At 40.1% G+C, this 20,441-nt stretch overlaps 1 long non-coding RNA gene across 4 annotated transcripts in view; it reads right to left on the bottom strand.

Moving 5' to 3' along the window:
• Positions 1 to 17,156: 17,156 nt before the first annotated feature.
• Positions 17,157 to 20,441, bottom strand: part of LOC120565490 — a 174,163-nt gene continuing 170,878 nt past the window's right edge. For all 4 annotated transcript variants that reach the window (XR_005640261.1, XR_005640260.1, XR_005640262.1 and 1 more), the window contains one exon: positions 17,157 to 19,050. This is a non-coding gene — a long non-coding RNA (uncharacterized LOC120565490). The remainder of the gene's footprint in view (positions 19,051 to 20,441) is intronic.

Raw genomic sequence — 20,441 nt, 5'->3', positions numbered from 1 at the left:
ACCAATCAGACCAACGATCTGGGTGACGCTGCGCTTCGGTAGCCGTCATGTTGAATATAAACAAAAAGCTGCTCGCCGTCGCTGCGCTATCATCGTCGCGTAAAGCCCGCCTCAGCGGTGGTGATTGGTGTAAAGCCCGCCTCAGCGGTTGTGAGTGGTGCCTCGATTTTGGGGACATTGGAAATGGGTTTGAATGGGCTCTTCTCCACACTGACTTGCAGAGCAAATCTCAAATTTGCCAGAAGTTCATCAGAGTTTACCCAGGCTACCTGCCAGTGCCTCCAAAACTCACTAATTAACACCTTATATCCCGTTTGCCGTTTATTATGGGTTGTGCTCGGCAATTCTTTGGCCCCGTCCAGTCACCAGGCAACCAGTCTATTACTCATATTGATTTGCAATTAGCCTATAAAGAACTGAACCTGTCGCAAAAGACTTAAAAACAGCTCAGACTAGCTCAGAGACACAGACACCCCAGCATCATCTAATGGCCTTGAATGTTTAGATGTGTGTCATGCACTTCAGTGTGTTTAAATGCAACCAACAATAGAAAAGTCTCTCTCCTCAACTCTGCCACTCCTAACGCGAACATTTTCCACTACTTTGCTTGCAACATCCTTCCACATACCTTCTCTTGAACAACATTGCCCTGTTGAGAAACCGATAAGGGGACACAAAGGTGAGCTGTTAGAACTGCTGGCGTCGAGTTGTTGGGATTTCTAGTTCCCAGCGCGGGCGTAAACTGGGTGGTGATGGTGCAAGCTGCTCCAAAGCAAGCAGCTCATGTTTAGTCCCAGTCTAGTGGAAAAGAACCTGCCTAACCTGTCCAATCCTCCCTCTCCTATGTCAGTGTGTATGATTGTGTGTGTGTGTGGGCTACTGACCTCACTGGGTGCTGTAGGAAAAACATCCTAACATTCATGAAAACAGCAAAACATGAAGATAAGGCCGTTCTGTTTTTGTATGACATGTCTGTTATTGAGTGTGTGTTCCCCTCATAGAAGAGAGGGGTTTCTGTGTGTGTGTGACACAGTGTTTGGGAAAGACACAAGACAGGACGTAAAGACAAAGAGCGGGCTACAACTAGTTTTAAAGCCCCATGCTGCCACCAAGTCAAATATCTGTCTTTGATTGGAGCGCTCTGGGAAGCCAGATAAGAAAAGCCTCAGGAGTGTTTGTGTATACGTGGTTTTCAAGCTGCAGCTTTCAAGGCATCTCGTTTTCCCCTGAAGTCTGATAACACACATTAAAGGCTGGTACAGTCGGAGCTCTTTTATGAGCCGTGTAGGTGGGCAAAGCATCCTGGCAACGTGGAACAAAATAAGGCAACACATCCTTTAAACAAAATGTCAAAATAAGATGTTTTTCTAAAATGACCCAAACGAGCATTTGCTGATCTGCCACCTCTGTGGTTAATTTCGGGCTACTAAAGCAACTTTGTTAAGGTTAGGGAAAGTTCGTGGTCATTACAGGAGACAGGGCGCAAAATCACTAATTACAGGTCATCTGAAGTATTAAAAGAAACAACCAATAATTTGAGTAAATAAACAGCGCATAGTTTGGTCTAGATTTTAACTAGGCAATGTATTTGGTTACCTTGCACGGCAGCTGGATTCTTGTGATATCACGCCAGAATCGGGACATTACATATCACACAAAAATACATCTTGTTAGGTTTCCAGTAAAGTTTGTGTCCGGGGAGCAGCGAACTGAACCAATCAGTGTCCGTTGAGGAGCTACCGGCAGCTATGGGCGTGGTTTAGGTGTGTGTGACAGCCGCGACTAGTCGTTCAAAACAACAATGGTGGATTGACAGATGTTTCATCCAATCACCTGCCAGTTCTTTTTTTTTTTTAAAGGTTTCCAATAATGGCTTCTCAGATGGTTCTGTATAACAAACCATCTGGCGCATCAGGTTATGTATGTGGGCCAATGCAAATATATGCTTGATTTACTATTTTGTAGCAACGCCAGAAAGTGTAATGTTGGATTACTTTGAGATCTCTGAGGAGTGAAAGGTTGCAAAAATGAAGTTAGACAAGAACCAGTCAAGATGATACTGACCATAATCAGACATACAGACATAGTATAATTCTTTTAAACTGATGCAAATAAATGTAATTCATACCTTCTAATTAATATTTCTTTCCCACAAACTAACACAAGGTAAACACACTGTTATTCTGTACAATATGTTGAAGGGAAGACAGAGATAAAACACAATTGGGTTTAAATGTAAAGAAACAGAACAAACTCATATCTTAACCGTTGTGTTGTCTTCCATTCGACCTTGTACTTGTCATCCTGAAAATCAACACCTTTTCGTCTCTTTTATCGACACTTTTGTCTCTTTTTTTTTTATACGTTTAACGTTTCTTTTCACTACCATTTCTAAACACCACTAGCATCAACTTATTACTAGTTTTACACTCATTTTTGGAATTCATGGTCAGTACACCTCATTTTTAGGAAATTATACCTAATTCTTGAGTTAAAAAAAGCAGAAATTATGAATTATTTAGACTCATATTAAAGAAGGATAAAGGGTAAATGTCAATGTTCAGTATGGTTTTTAAATTTTGTTTTTTTTCAAATGCTAATTTTTGTTAATAAAATACCCAAAAGTCAATGAAAGTAGAGATCCTATCTTTTGTTGTACTTGCATAGTGTGATGTATGGAATCATCCATATTAGTTAGTTAAAAAGAAACCCATATTTCTGATATAGACATTTTGAAAGACGGGTCAAATTTGACCCGAAGACAACACAGGGGTTAAACAATTCCTACTTTTGCAATAATGCTAATATGTGCGCACAGATTACGGATTTATATGCCCACATTAACTAAAGAAATTACACCTGCGCGTTTTGTAGAAAAGGTTTACTTCTCAGACTTACTAAGATAAGTGGGAACCCATCCCAGAAGTTTCATCCCAAAAAACGGATTACTCCTCCTTCACGGCTCCTCTGACAATACAGGGGTGATGAGCTTGAAGCCCTTGGACGACGTAACCTCTCATCATTTCTCTAAAAAGTTTCACAGCGTGTCACAGCCTTAACATTATATGCTGTAGCTCCTCAACAATCACAAGGAAATCTACAACACTTTCATATGTTGGCAGAGTGTTTCCAGCTAAGCAGTTACATTTAGTGAAGTGTGAGTGGGATTTTATATATCCGCATGAAGCCTTCTGTTCTTTTCATTGCAAAAAGCTAAACTTATAAGTGAGAGTGTTAACATTTTTGATGAGGGATGGGCTCACGACTTTAAAGTGTTTAACTCTCCCAACCCCCAAGTCTTTCATCTCTCCCTCCTAGAGACATTTTAATATGTTACACATTAACTCTAGAGATGGTGTCGGAGGTGACAGACCAACGTGTGCGTGGCAGGGCGTGTAATTGTGCCGTTGCTCGGCTCAGCGTTTTTTTTTTCCAAACTGGGAGATGATTGGAGCTGATAAGACCAACCTCTAAATATAAAGTTGTGGAATCATTAAAACCATGTAAATATTCCCTTCCAATCCCTTTACACTAATCCCCACCATGGCCAATGAAACCATTCATTAGAAAATCATCAGCTTTGCAACGTTCCAGGATTGTTGACTTTATGTATGTGTGCGTGTGTGTGTATGTTTTGTGTGTGTGCAGATGTGTGCATTTGCATGTGAGCATACAAGTGAAAAGGCATGTAAGTGTGTTTTATGTAGCGCTGCTGCAATTATGCATCCATTTCTGTGAGTGTGTGAGTGCATGCATTGCCTGGGTGTGTACTGCTTATTTATGCAAATCACTGTTCCGTTTTTATTTAGGTCTAACTGACAAAATTAGGTCTAATCCTGAGAAGAAAACATAAGACATTGTTCTCGGCCCATTTAGCAGATTGGTAACGAGAATCACTACCTGGTTAACGTTTTGTGGCACGGCTTCAAGGTCAAGAAATTATCCAATCTTTGAAAAAACACACTTTATTAATATCTGTTTGAAGTTTAGGTATGTAGGTTTCTGCTATATTAGGCTTCTAAACAACTTTGAAGAAAACATAAAAACTTCCTAATGGGCAGCTTGCGTATAAATTACAAATTTGTGTTTGAGTTTCTTGTATATGTGACTACCACAACCTTGCTTGTGCTTTTGCATACGACATGGTGAGAAATCTGATGTAAGTGAGAATGGCCGATTGGTTTTGTTGCTTGCTGTTTTTATTCTTGCCTTTTATTTCCCACAAAATTATACTTCTCCAGTAAGTTAAAGTCTGTTTCATAGGTTTTAATTGCCCTCCACTGGTTTTGAGTCTAAGGTGGGTCTATCAAACTTTACAGAAGCATTTAAAGAAATATATCACACGTAAAATTCAAAACTAAAAACATTATAAGTTGACCATGGCTTGGTGTGGTTTAGACAACAAAAAGACACACTCTCAGAACCACACATAAGCTACCTGCCAGGGAGATGGAAGTGTGGGCCTTCATTTCAGGCCAAGCAATTGGTATCGGTGAACCTTTCCCCAGGTGTGTGTGTGTGTGTGTGTGTGAGCGAGTGAGTAAGAGAGAGAGAGAGAGAGAGAGGCACCCTCCTTGGCAGCCAGTTTGAGGAAAGATTATCTTGACAAATTGGATAAACATCTTGTGTGTGACAGGATGCTGATGGAGGGCCCGCCTGCCCACACACACACACACACACACACACATACACACACACACACCTGGCGTTGTTGGTTTGTTTAGCCACAGACCGTGTGTATATTTGCGTGTGTGTGTGTGTGTGTGTATGTGTGTGTGTGTGTGTGTGTGTGTGTGTGTGAACCCAGCCTAAAGGCAGGTAACAACAGGTCTCCCTCCTCAAACAGAGCATGCAGGTTCTCAGGTGTGTCTGCCTGCTCTGCTTCAAATACTCTGTGTGTGTGTGTGTGTGTGTGTGTGTGTGTGTGTGTGTGTGTGTGTGTGTGTGTGTGTGTGTGTGTGTGTGTGTGTGTGTGTGTGTGTGTGTGTGTGTGTGGGGAGAGTGGAGAGTGGTACTCTATAGAGAGTTTAAAGTGACCTCATTGGTGTTTTCATCTTACATAAGATTGGTAAAGTCTTCATATATCTAAAGCTATCTGCTGTGTGGCTGTAAAACCACACCCTAACGCTGTGTTGATTTGATTCTTTTTGCTTCGAATGAAGTCACTATGAAACTCCTCTTTTATATTCTTATAAATATCCAGTCTTTTTGTGTCCATTATTGGGGAATTTAAATTGACCTTATAATGGAATTTATCCTCAAGGGTAGGGTTGTCCAGGTGACTCAAGGCTTGCCCAAAGATTTGAATGCAAAGTCTTACGTACTTGGACAATATGATGACTTGGTCCAACCTTTGCAACTTGTATTCTAATCTTGATAGTTAGGTATACTGTACATTTATGGAATACTTCATCTTTCATGTGGTGTTTGGGACATATTCAACCAGTCATACAGTCAGATGATCTGTTGTAGCATGCAGTTAAATCCTACCTAAACATATGCATGCACATGCTGTACAGTGTATACAGTATATACTGTAATATACCCACAGACACTGGAGTCATTGAGAGGTTAATTCATCCACTCCAACCCTCTTTAAGTCCTACTTTGACGGGTCCATCTCTTTTTAAATCCAGGATTTGAAATTTGTTATCGCTCTCCCTCTCTTCTTCTATCATTCCACCATTCAAGCTCCTCTATGCTCCACGGGGGGTTCGGGGCTCTCATATTTGGAGGATTTCAGTGCCACTTTTGTCTTAATTAAACCAACAGCCCATCTCCGAGTTCCACCAGAAGAACAGAAAGACGGCTATGGTGCACAGAGGGACACTGAAAACACTGTGTGTGTGTGTGTGTGTGTGTGTGTGTGTGTGTGTGTGTGAAGTGTCACAGAGAGGTCACAGGCAGTAAAGCATTTAGCCAATGCTCTTATCCAGAGTGATATAAAATATGTAAAAGCCAACATTGTCTCTCCCTATAGTGGTTGGCAGCAATACAAAAATTTAGTTTTTTATGTTGAAAGCCAAATCTTAAATTACTTAACTTAAATTATGGCACTGGAGCACAACGGTAATAGTTGCCAAAAGAAAACACAACAATACATAAGGAGTATAAATAGCAAATAAACAAATTAATCCAATCCATCGGTGGAAATTCATAGAGCAAACGTAACTAACATTAGCAGTAATTAAAACCTGGGGTTTCTTGTTATTATGGGACCATTAGCAGCTGGTGCACACTCTCTAAAGAAGCATTAGGTGAGGCTGGAAAACCATTCTGTATTCTGCTTCCTTCCACTTTCCCATCTGGTCAATGTTGATATTTTAAAGGGAAGCAACAACGACAAGCATTCGATTTAGCAAAAAGGCTACATGCTAATGAAGGCCAATCCAGTGGTGTGTTGGTTAAGTCACAGCCAAGCACAAAATAAACCAGATAACAACATTAGAATGGGGGTTAGTTTAAAACCTGACATTACTCTGAGCGTTCGGCGGTGCACTGCAATCTTGTAGGCTGTTCTCATGAACAGTTTGTACAGCTACGAAAAGTAATGCACTGCATATGTATTCCACCTATTTATTGCTGTATGCACTATATTGACTGATGCTGTATAAGAGTGCTGTGGTCCATGTAGGGAGGAGTTGAATGGTTGGGTCATTAAACACAGGGTGGAGCGGAGTTCATGTCCCGCTCCACCGCACAACACACAAGACTTTCACCCAGGAAACACGTTTGTGTCCTGTGACTACTACTTAAGGGGACTAGGGTTCCAAACCCCAATCCTTTTTCTAATCTCAACAAGTTGTTTTGGTGCCTGAACATAACTGTCACCGCAGCGTGACGATCACCTTTTGCTGACCAAACGGGCATGACCTCGTGGTGCTCTGTACCCGGCTCAAAGTCACCTTTTGTCAGCTAAACTTAACGACAACAGCACGGTGGCTCAGTGGCACTTCTACTTCACAGCAAGAAGGTTTTGGGTGTAAATCCAGGTCGTTCTGGGCCTTTCTGTGGAGTTTGCATGGTTTCCTCCCACCATAAAGACATGCGTGTAACCATAGAGGACGAAGACCAGTGAAAGATATTAGAAGCACTTTTCCGGTGAGCGCTGAGCATCCAGCTGAGCTTGACAACGTAAATGTGACGTGAGCAACCCGTCTAAAAGTTGTAAGTCTTCTGGTAGCTGTGCCAAGAGAAATCTCAATCATTCCCAATCTTGCAGAGACGGAGAGCGTAGGTATATGTAAGGAGATAACATAAGCACAGGCTAATTATTGCTAACTAAAATGCTAGTTAACATTAGTAATTCAACCTAAACAGCTAATGTAAGTTGAAACCACCGCAAGCTTCTCCTGTACTATACGGTAATTCCTCTACTATGTGACAGGAAGGTAATTACACAATTGTTAGCCTATTTTACAAAAGCGTCTGCTACGGAGCCATAACGTGAGGTACAAGGTAATGGAGCCTTTTATACATTGTCGTGTTTCTTTAGAAATAAACAACGGACAAATAGAATCTTTAAACGCTTCAGATGTAAAGTTATTCGCTGTCAAAGTGACGCCAAAATGAATGGCAGTCAATGGAATGCTAACGAGAGGTGATATTGTTGTAGCATCAAAATGGCGCCATAGGAGGTTTGAGTTCTGAAGCAAAGCTTACCCCCTTGCATGTAACTAGGACTACAGTTAAAAATTAGCCGACTGGCTAACACTGGCGCATTTACAGAAATGTTGATTAATGTGCATTGTCCAAATAAAAATAAACAATGGCAATGGCAAATGACCGGGACCTCACATTGCCCTGTTTTATTTTTTTTTATTTTATATCGTACGAACCCATTTATAAGAATGCGTTGAATGTTGCTATGTTTCGCTTGTATATCTGTGTTTTCTGTCATAAAGGACAAGGTGCAAAGAGCTATAAGAAATAGTTCAACCTACCTTGTGTGAATGTTAGGAGTGTGGATCACCTGTCAAACAGCAAGGGCTCAAAGACAACACATCTATATCCCTGCTGGCTTCTTCACTGTAGTCTGCTCTGTCTAAAAAGGGCACAAAATACAAAAACTACATTACCCAGATGTTTATTTATCTCGTATTGGAAAGGTGTTCTACCAGCCCTTTCTCCTTCACAGGCACAACGCAAATGTAGGTTCAAAACAAGGTATATTTATGAATCTAGTTTAGGCATTGATTGATTCTCTGGTAGGTCACAGCTAATAAACTAGTGTCTTTTGCATAATCTTCATCAGCAATAGCAGGTTGTTGGAATATACACATTGACAAGCATATTCATGGCTGAACAAACAAACACAATATGCAGGAATTAATATTGTATCCATGCATAATCTAATAAGAGGATGTGACGGAGCTGTCATGATAAAGTTTTTAGTTTGGTTAATTTATTAACACCTGGGAGAAGCCAGGAGAACAACCGTGGAGTTGTTCTACGCCAAGACAATCTTCGAAGGGTGGGCATGTAAGCGAGACCGTGTTTTTATTTATTAATTTCCCGCTGTACCTGAACATTTTACCACCAAAAACACATTGATTAGCAGGTGCTTTCCAATATCTGAGCGTCAAGATCTCCCTTTGAATAAATCCCTCCAAAGTTAATACACAGAAATTTGCATTACTGTAACTAGATATACTTTGTAGAAAGTTGAGTTGCTTTCGTCACACTGGGTTGTGTGTTTAAGCGTCAGCAGTGTGGGGAGCTCCATGGACCGTGGGCAGCTTACAGAGTGGTGGTGATCGTCACTATGGACGGCAGAAAGAAAGTCTGTTCACTGAAATACAGTGCTCACTATTTGGGTTTTGGCAAGCGATGGTCCCTCAGAACGCACATTCAGTAATGAAGCCACACACACACACACACACACACACACACACACACACACACACACACACACACACACACACACACACACACACACACACACACACACACATATTCTAAATAACACCACTGTTGTCAAAACCTACTCAATACAATGTTGCCAGTCTGTGCTTTGCTAAAAATACTCCCAAGCAAACAACCTCGTTTGTCTTGTGTGTGTGTGTGTGTGTGTGTGTGTGTGTGTGTGTGTGTGTGTGTGTGTGTGTGTGTGTGTGTTTGTGTGTGTGTGTGCAGAGCAAGTGAAAGAGGCCACTAATCAACCAACAAAGACCTTGTAGACGAGAGAAAACAAGAAAGAAGAGAAGAGAAGAGAAGAGAAGAGAAGAGAAGAGAAGAGAAGAGAAAAGAAGAGAAGAGAAGAGACTAAATGTTGTAGCGATAAAGTGACAGAGAAGACTGCAGAACTGAACAGACCAGAGTCATGACATGGCAGAATAAATACCAATTGTACTGATACACAACTTTCCCCAGATTATTTCTATGTATGTGGAGCGATGAATGAATAAATAATGAATAAATAGCTGGATGGATGTTTTCTGTTGTTACAAGGTAACATGCTGCACAGTTGTAGTTTAATTATTTTGCCTCCTGGCCAAATAGCAAACACTTGTTGTGCTTTGATTGTCGGACTAAAGATGCAAGATAAAATGTCGAACAAACTGTAAAAGACTTATAACAATCAATATTGAAACTGAGGTAGACTGCAGTGTTTGGAGTCCCGGTTTGGATTGGTTCCTTTGGTTGGAGTCAGGCCGCTATGCGGTCTTCTTCACCATACCGCTGCCAACTAATGAGTAGTCTCCAGCATTTATGCTACTCCATATTGTCAGATGGTCGGCACCAGAGACAGCAACCACTGCATTCAGTTTGTGATCAGATCAGAACAAACATACTTAGCTTACTCTATCACGAAAAACTGTCGTGTTTTGCATCCACTTGCGTCTTTTTTCAACTTTTGATGCAATCGCACTGCCTATAGAATGCAGCCTCACATTCAGACTGAACACACAATTACACACTAACAATCTGCAATGCACTCTGGTCTATTATTTAAAGCTAAATCCTGATGTTTTCCATTGAAAGTGTACATTTCTGACACATTTTCTGCCCTCAAATATCAGTTATCTACAGGAGCAACAGTGATATGAGCCCAGATGTGTACATCGCTAAAGCCACTCTTCAAAAGAAAGTAAAAGTTTTATAAAAATGTTAGTACTATTGGCATCGAGAGGCCTATGAGCCTTCTTGGGTCTGATGCCAGTAAACGAGATCATTCTGTACGTTGAGTTCAGCAGGACTGTAGTATTGGGTCTGTTTTCCCCTGTGGTACTGCAGGGCTAATTTACAGCTTACAGACAGGAAATGACCATAATCCCCTGAGCTTCACTTAATCTGCAAACTCTTTCTGTTCTTCATGCTCCAAATGATCGGGCAACACACTCACACACAGAGTCGTACACACACCTACACACTCACATACACAGTCCTGAGCTGCTCACTGGTCAATGGTAAAGGAGATCCCGTTCAAGGTGATTAAGTCTTCTCTTCAAAACAACAAAGAAATAATCCAGAAAACTTTGACATTACGCCCACTGGGACTGACTAATATCTGCACGGCTGCTGTTTCCCCTTTGAGGCCAAGCTATAACTACGTATGTATCATAATATCACTCTTTGTAAGATTTCAACAAACTGAGACAAAGTCTCTTGGAAACTCTACATGTTTATGTCTGCAACTGAGCCACTGTGTTTTTTTAACTGACAATGTTTTCCAAGAGCAGAGGAGAGGTCTTCCTGTTCATTAGGCTGCACCGGAGCCATATATATATATATATATATATATATATATATATATATATATATATATATATATATATATATATATATATATATATATATATGGCTCCGGTGCAGCCTATAACGTTTGGCTCTCAGTGGTATCCTGTGAACCCAAAACAAACTGCCAACTGGAGAGTTTGTGCCAGCGGATGTTTCGAATGTCGGCCGTCTCACCTTGGTGATGATATGGAGGATGCTGTCAGGGCCAACAACACTTAGCTTTGAGTGCTGCCAAGGTAAACGGCGTCCTCCTGTGAAATGCCTTTCGGCCCGTATCTAAGTAGTTAATGTGGTGACTGTTGCCAAGGCAACACAGCGCCTACCCAAAATTATGTTTTAGATTTTTGGCAGCGCCTAACATTCATTTTGACAAAATAAAGCGTAAACAGGTACACAAATATTTGCAGTGAAGTGGTTTTGATTTTTCACACAGGCTCCCCCGCTGAGATGTGAGAGCATAACACACACCTCGCTGTGATGGGAATGTGATAGGCATACCAGCACTCCTCTCAGGTATTATGGCCATTACAGCATTTTCACACTTCAGCTAATATGTTTTTCAATGGACAAAGGTGCTATTAAATGGCAATACATTCCTTTTGCTTGGCACAAATTCAAGAGAAATTTGTGAAAATCCACTTTTTTTGTGTAATACCACTCAAGCAATTGGCCATGCTCCCAGTATGGGCTGTCCTGGGATGAAACATAGGTTAGGCAAACAGGGGCTGCATGATTTGAGAGCTGGACAGTGGTGGATAGATGCGTGGCACTCTGTCATCTGCCACTTAATCATTTTATCTCCTTCTCTCCATCTTTCTGTTTAATTATGTGTTTGCCAAGTAGTAGTAGACCAAAGAGATTTTGTACTCCTCTCAGGACATTTGGCTTAAAAATTATTAAAAAACTATTGTGTGATGTAATGCCCTCAGCCCTGAGCCCACAGAGATATGTCCATATTGGATGATTCTGCACCTCACGATTTACATCCAATGCCCACGTTAAGTGCCAATGCAGGAAGTAGTTTGCCCAGTGAGGCGGAAAGTAAGAGTGGGAGGTTGAGGTGGTGGAGTTGGAGCCCATCACAGACCTGCCTCTAATGCCTTTTATTACCCGTAACCACAATCTGTCCCTAACCTTAACCAGGTGTTCTTGTGGCCTAACTCAATGCTATATCCTTTTAAGAGTAATTTAGCCTCAGGCTGAGTGTATAACTGCCCTCTCCTGTTTCACCTTTGGGTTCTGGAGAACACCTGTCCATCACTGCAGCAAGGTGAGAAGTTAAACCACTGTATATGAGCGAAAAACAAGCATTTCAAGGGGTGTCAACCATGTTTTCTATTGCCATAACCATGGTCTTTCCCTAACCTTCACCATACTGGAATGTATGTAACTGTTTTTTTCTCCCAGTATTTATGCCTTTGGCCTATATGAGCCTGATGAAATGCTGGGAGAAACACAGTGTCATCACTACGACTACACTTTTGGTTTGCATGACATATATTGTAGAAAGTGAGTATTTCAGAAACATTTTCATTGGACGTAAAAAAATACTGAATGTAATCTGGGTTTTTGCAGAATTGATTTCTTACAGTTTTTGTTTTTAAGGTGCATTCCAGGTTTATAGTATGATTTCTCTATCTGTTTCTCACATTTGCTGCTCTCCTCTTTAACTTCTTACTTTCCTTTTGATAGATAAAGGCTTTAATGTTTTTTTGTGGAAAAAACACTTAAAAAATAGAAGTAGCAGATAGGTGTAAAAAAAAAAAAAAAGGATTTCACCCTGAATATGTTGTTATGTCCTAAAAATAACAAATGTTACTGCTGGACGAGAACACAGTTTACAGCATCTGAGGCCCTTACTGCTTATGGTAATAGAGAGAGAAGAATAAATTGGTAGAAAGCACAAATGAGCCATATTATGCACTAAAACCCCTCAAAACTATTAAAAGAAAAATAACAACAATCAGTTAACATGAAAGGGTCAGCGTTGCAAATAGTATGCCTCATTTGCATATGGATTTAATGAAAATACTGAAAATAAGGACTTTACATAGAGGCCTGAGACTGGAGATGGAGGGTGATGGGAGGAGAAACAGTGAGAGTGAGAGAGAGAGAGCGAGAGAGAGTGAGACAAACACATTTGTGAGTTCTTTCCTGTTGTGATGAGGAGAAAAGAGTCTTGTCTGCTGTTGTCTCCCACACTGAGACTGTATTGTGTTTTGTGTTTGTGGCAGTCAACGCCATCAAGTCCAGTGACTGCCTGCACTTCATTGAGACTCTGCTCTACTGCTCATTCAGCAAGGAGGGAAGATGAAATGACATGACACAGTTTGATAGGAAACGGCGAGGATCTGCAGTGTTTTACCTTTTACTACAAGACGGAAAGAGTGACGTGAGGTTATTCAGAGGCGATGGGAAGAGATGGAACAAATGATGAAAAGGAATGAAATAGGGTGAGATAGGATGAGATGGAAGGAGATTAAGCGATGGGAATAAATCAAATGGGAAGTGAGGAAATATGTTCAGGGAAGAAGGGATAATATGATACAACGCACATACAGAATTTAACAGTTATATTTCTAACAATAAACACTATTTCTACAGCACACATTAGTCTTTTACTGCACAATATATGGAATGGGTTGTTTGATTTACATTTAGGGATTATTATTTTATGTTTCTGTGATACAATCAAATCTGTACATTTATTTGGATTTATATTATACTTAAAAAAGTATCATAACTCAGCTATTGGACAGTCATAAGAGAACCTAGTTTAGTACAAGACTTTCCATTGCTTTAAATTAGTTTTTATGTTGATTTTCTGTGACATTTTTGATTGTAATATCACAGGCTTAACAAAACGTTTTACAACTTTTACAATGCATGTCTATATGATGAGAGTAAAAGAAAACACAAAAAAAAACCCTGATGTGTGACATCATTGTCTGTCATGTGATTTGGAGAACCAGAGGCTGAGTGTGTGGCACCAATTCACTCTCTGGCTGTTGGGCTATTCAGCCTCTTTCAAAGGAGAAACTGAGGGATGACTTACACACACTCTCACGCATTTATCAGCCAAGTGAGTGGGCATATTTGTCTGTTTTAATGACTGTGTGTGTGTGTGTGTGTGTGTGTGTGTGTGTGTGTGTGTGTGTGTGGAGTGAGTGTGAGAGAGAGAGAGAGAGAGAGAAAGAGAGAGAGCGCTGTAGAAGCAGTGAGATATGTGAGTGCTTGTCACAGCCTGAGAGACAAGCAGCACAACAACACGTAATATCTGTAGTTCATCTCCCCACAGTTTACTCTGCCTTCTCATCTAATCCTCTACTTCATGTGTTTTTCATGTATTTTTGTTTGTTTGTTTACTTTTATCTTTGTTTTCTTCCTTACATTTGACACTAGTGATTTTATTGTATACTCAATGAATTGTATACGTATTTCTTTTCACATTAACCTTGATGCAATGGCAATATTGTTATTTCTGACATTCATGCCAATAAAGCCATTTGAATTGAATTGAGACAGAGAGAGAGAGAGAGAGAGAGAGAGAGAGAGAGAAACTTTCAGTTTAGTCTTCTGTAACTATTGAACACAATTCCCCCAATTTTCTTTCATCACTTAAGCTTGTAATATATTGCCAGTTTTTATAGTGAAAAGTAACACAAAGTACATTTACTGTATTTAAGTACAGTAGGCCTTTTTCACAGCAGCCGTTCTGACTTGGCATGGTAAGAAAAGCACAGGTGTTACTAATCCTTTACTAATGTAAAGTAGTAATACAAAAGTCCTGTGTTTAAAATATTACCAAAGTAAATGTCAGTAAGTCCTATTAGCACAATGTAACTCAAAGTATCAAAAGTAATACTCATGAAGCCGATAAACAGCCCATGTGAGTTGAATACTATGACATATAATTGTTGGTGTATTAATGTTACTGATGCATTAGCAAGTGTAAGTAGTATTTTACTGTTCAGCAGCCTGTACTATTGCAGCCTGTGGAGGTGCATTATCATCACAGGTTTTGTATGTATAATCTTAATCTGCAACATAACTAAAGATGACAAATACATGTTATGACATTTATTTTATATTTTTTGATAAAGACATGGCCTATATATCGGATTTATTAAAATTTTATGGAACCATGGTGCGCAGTCCTTAGCTCTAGTGTTGAAACTAACAGACATATATATGACATTGTCATACAGTGTTTATAATTTATGTGAAGTGAAATCATAAGAATTAAGAATCAAATTAAGAGTTTAATTATAAAGACAGCTGAGCTAAATGCAGTCCTTGCGTCCGTCTGTCCGAGAGAGAGAGAGAGAGAGAGAGAGAGAGAGAAAAAGAAAGAGAAAGAGGAGTAAGAAGACAGATGCCTTCTCACTGACCTTGTATCTAAATTGTAATGTTAGACCATTTCTCTATCTCTTTTGCTGTGTGTGTGTGTGTGCGTGTGTGTTTGTGAGACTGAGAGAGAGAGAGAGAGAGAGAGAAAGAGTAGACTATTCCAGAGGGCTTAAGGGCGTTTTCACAATGTTAAAGGGGTAGGTTTTCAATTACAGTGTGTGTGCATATGTGTGTGTGTGTGTGTGTGTGTTCACATGCTCTATGACAAACCTCTGAGCCACCTCCACCTCTCTGCCATTACAGTAGCTGCCATGCATGCAGTAACACACACTTCATATGGTACAATCTGACAGGATAATATACTACACGGTTTGTTTTGTCTTTAAAGCATGGCATGTGACATGAGACATGAGTATGATGAGACATCAGTGTGATTACAGTAAATACAGGAGATCACTGCCTTCTACACTTCTAACAGAAAAAAAATAACTACACTGTCTTAAAGTGATGGTTCGGAGTAATTTCACCCTAGTGTCCTTCGCACCATGACCTCGAGCCAAACACCCCCCCAGAAGCTTTTTTCACCTGGGTCTAACATTGGGAGAGTTAGCGTAGAGTAGCGTTAGCCACTGAGTAGCTTAGCGCAGGGGCTAATGGATCCAGTGATGTATCTCCTAAGTTACCCCACTAATAATGCCCGAAATGATACCAAACTTCTACACTAGTACAAATAGTTTATTTACTCATAAAACGATGGATTGGAAAGTTTGTAAGTACACCAGAAGTTTATGAACACTTGCCTGCTGGGTTCTGCTCTCTGTTGCTACGCGTGCTACTCGCAGTTAGATCGATTAGGGCCGTCTACAAATTACTACACCAAAAAGAGATGCAACAAAAATATTTATTAATTCAATGATTAAATAAGGTAATGTCTCCAAACTTACCTCAATTATAACTTCTCTCCTGCTAGTTATACTATAGCACTTACTTTAAAAAAAAAAGTTAAATTAATAAATATTTTTGTTGCATCTCTTTTCGGTGTTGTAATTTATAGACGGCCCTAAGCACTCGTCTAACTGCCGGCAGCAGCAACAACAACAGCAGAGAGCAGAAGCCAGCAGGCAAGTGTTATTTACATACACTTCTGGTGTACTTACAAACTTTACAATCCATCGTTTTATGAGTAAATAAAACGGTGTGTTTGGCTCGAGGTCATGGTGCAAAGGACCCTAGGGTGAAATTACTCCGAACCATCACTTTAAACTGAACTTCTATGTTCAAAAAATGAATGCTCTTAAACTTGAAAGTAAGTAAAAAACAAGTACGCAGTCTGTTTCGTTTAAATTAGTTTTTAGCCTATAGTGAAAATACAGTGTTTGTGTGTCCATGCTCTTCACTTCACCATGCTTACTGATTAATCTGTCCATCAATCAATATCAACTCATCTCCGCCCCGTAAACAGAGATATCAGTGATGGATCACCCTGATTTGTATCAATAGACAAGACCTAATCAATAAGGTTAAACACACTAATGGGGTTCTAGAGTGGGCAAACAATTGTGTGTGTGTGTGTGTGTGTTTTTTTTTTTTTTGTTGTGTGTGGGTGTGTGAGTGTGGTGGGGCGGCTGGCGTGGGGGGTGTAGTGGTGCCTGCGGGTGTTGTTGTCAGTTTCACCACCCGAGGCATCGAAGATAGGGTGGAGGAGGAAGACGAGAGGAAGGACAGAAGGGAAGCGACATGAAGAGTCTAAAATGACACACTCTCTCTCTCTCTCTCTCTCTCTCTCTCTCTCTCTCACACACACACCCACACACACACACACACACACACACACACACACACGTAGATAGATACATTGGGTGTCAGCTTCCATCAGCAGCCTGTATGGCTGTGAGTTATGACCACAGCTATGCGATCATTTACACTCACTGCTGCAGATAGCCAGGGGCTACTGTTCTCTGTGTTCATGAGTGTGTGTGTGTGTGTGTGTGTGTGTGTGCACAGAGATGTGCAGAGAACAACACTTGGTCGAGTGTATTGGTTTGTCTGAAGCACACATCTAAAGATAAACCCAAACCGAAACGTTTATTCACATTTTTCACATTCCAGATAGTAATAAAAGAAACATGCTGCCAGAACTCCCATTAAGGCTTTAACTGCAGGCATCTAATCTTTATTACATGTGTATAAAATGTCAAGGGGCTATATTTCTAAGCCTCAGAAACATGTTTCAGCTTTTTAGAAAGACTCGTGGGAAACCCTGTGTGAGAAAACCCACTGTGTTAGACTACTTTAACTTTATTTATTTACTTAACTTTAACTGTATTTATTAAAACCTGCAATAAATGGTTTTTTTTGGCCACTTGGAGGCAGCGGAAACACAACATTGATATTATCAACTTTTAAGTTATGTTAGCAAACAATTGCTTGTGAACGAGAGTAGGGCGGTAAAAGTAATTGAGGCCGGCAGAGAATACTGGTAACAGTCGATGGCATTGCTGTCCAAAGTTAAAATATTTAACTGTTTGCCATCCTCCGTGATGGAATTAAAGGTCCAATGTGTGGCAATTTCACCCATCTGGCGTTGAGATCATATATCGTAATCAACTCTCTCACGCCACACAGTTCAAAGTACATATTACAGCTACGGTAGCCTTCACGCTTTTTTCTGATGACGCCGGTCTCTTGCTCTTTTCAATATCCTTTTTCTTTTTCTGGGCGAAAAAGAATTTAGAATACGTGTGGTCCTCCATGTTTGCCGGGGCCGGGAAGCTACGATACCCATTAGCAGCATTAGCAGCACCTGGGAGTTTATTATATGACAGCGAAAACGCGAAAAGCGGAGCAGTACGTCCTGTTTGTCCCTTACCGGCTAATGTATTTCAAGATAGCGCATGAATATGGAGCGTCTACCCCAGTTCATGTGAATGCAAATGGCAGCCAATAGGAATACTTGGAATTGATGGCGGTGGTAAATAGTCATGAAAAAGGACAAGTGTGTGAACGGGCAACACAGATTTTGATAATGAACAACTAAACACGTTACACACTGGACCTTTAAGAACCCGATGTTGCGTAGCTCCCTCACACGAGGAGAAACCACTATCTGGACAACGCTGAGCTAGTAGACACTGTAGTAACACTGATCTGATTAGAACTTTAATTGTACCGTTGATGTTACAAGAAACCACATGCATTTCTAAATAGACAAAATCATTTTTATATATTTTATCCCATTCTTTGTGAACAATACATCACCATAGCAACGTATCGCCATGCGTGTTTCGTCTTGTCGTCCAAAAGGTGTCCGTCTGCCTGGATCCATGTGAATGCAGCATAAAGCTGAGAGGTGATGAAGATTCAGGAGACATTTCTCTGAAGCTTCGTCACAACAAGAGACTCCGTTCACATTGTAACATTGTTTTCACATTGTTAAAATATCAATTATAGCATCTGTATTACTGTAAGACTAATCCATGATTATCCCTCATATAGATACATGAACATACGTAGTTACACAAAAAAAAAAGAAATAAACTTAATAGACAGTGACGTAAAAGTTGCCTTGTGTTTATGATAAATTAAAAAAATAAGATAAAACGGACCATGTGCACACAAGAGAAAGCTGAAATTCATAATTAAATTAAGTCAAATTGATGTCATACAACATAATGTAAATGTGAATTAACAGGAGACAACACAACATGCATGACAGCAGGCTTTCGTCTGTATTATTTCAAGGATTTCCTCTGCATGAACATTCTTTTTCCGAAAGCTCAGAGAGCCGTGTGTCCTGTCCAGAGGAAGCTTTCGTTTCAGTTCAGTTCAGTTTTCAGGTCATTCCAGTTCAGATCAGTTCAGTTTAATTCAGTTTGCTTCACCTGGAAATGGCTCACACTACTGACAGCAAGCTCTCATTTACTCCCCATCTCATGTACTCCTACTGGCTTGATGTTTCACCTACAGGGAGACAGAGAAGCAACATTAGTGTGTGTGTTGTTGATACAAAGAAGTGTAATAACTCTTGTGTAATCACATTGCTGTAATATGAAAATCTCACATCTCCAGAAGGTCTATTCTTTCAGGAATAAAGGGGGGAAAGTGGTGTTTGCATTTGTGAAAATATTCAATTTGAAAAAACATTAATTCTTTAATTCAGAAAAAAAACATTACAAACCAATGAAGATACAGCAAAAGGATGAGGTGTATGTCAAATCATTGTCTTCTCACACACTCTTTCTCACTCACACACACACACACACACACACACACACACACACACACACACACACACACACACACACACACACACACACACACACACACACACACACACACACACACACACACACACACAATTCAATCATGTCTCTGCTGCTGCCCTGGGGAAACACAGTGTGGAAACCTCACTATAGTGGAAAATCACCTTTTCCATGTTATTTTACACAGCATCACCTTCACTACACACAGTCTGACTGCATTTACACCAGGAACCAAGAGATCTGATTTTTCTTTTAACTCTTTGTGGTGCCAATCTCACACCGTCATGGCTGTCTCAGCCAGCAGAACCACAGTGAGGAAAGTGATTTTTACACAACCGTGAAAAAGAAAACGGTGCCTCAAAGAGCTAATGTGATCTTGTGACAATAGTGAGTGTGTGAGCTTTCTTAGTGTTTGTATCACCGTTATAAAAGTCTTGACTGCCAATACGTGTCTATATAAGAAATATCATTGAAAATAATTGCGTTTTTTTTTTAAATAACTAAATTGGTATGGTCATTTATTACCTCCATGTGAATGGTTGTGACATCAGCTTTTTTGAAATACACGTACTGTACGTGTAACTGTGATCATTTATTGTTATTCATATATAATTTATTTTTATATTATCATATGAACTAAATCACATTAGAAGTAGATGAATATGATAATACAGGAGGTTGACAAAATAATATGAACACCTCATGGAAAAGGACTGTAATTCAAAAGTAACTTAAAGGGATAGTTCGACATAAAAAAAAACAAAAAAACCTGAGAGTTAGATTAAATACCACTCTTCCTGGAGTCTCTGCTGCTTAGCTGGCTAACAAGGCAGTGATGACAAGACAGTAGGAAGTCACGGCGCTCGGCCAAGACATAGTATCGCTCCGCGAAACCACAAATTGTTGTTTATGAACTCAAGTTTTTGTATGGATTAAACAAACAAGATGTGATCTTCAGAGGTGCAGGCAGCTTTTGTTACATTTGGACTGCTTGCTGGCTGTACAGGAGCTTCATATTTGCAAGAAAGAAGCACATAGGTGTATTTCCCAAAGTGTCCAACTATCAACACACATCTATACTGTAGGTTG

The sequence above is a fragment of the Perca fluviatilis genome, chromosome 9, assembly GCF_010015445.1.
Source record: "Perca fluviatilis chromosome 9, GENO_Pfluv_1.0, whole genome shotgun sequence".
In the NCBI taxonomy this organism is placed as follows: domain Eukaryota; kingdom Metazoa; phylum Chordata; class Actinopteri; order Perciformes; family Percidae; genus Perca; species Perca fluviatilis.
This window is presented reverse-complemented; position numbering and strand designations above follow the sequence as displayed.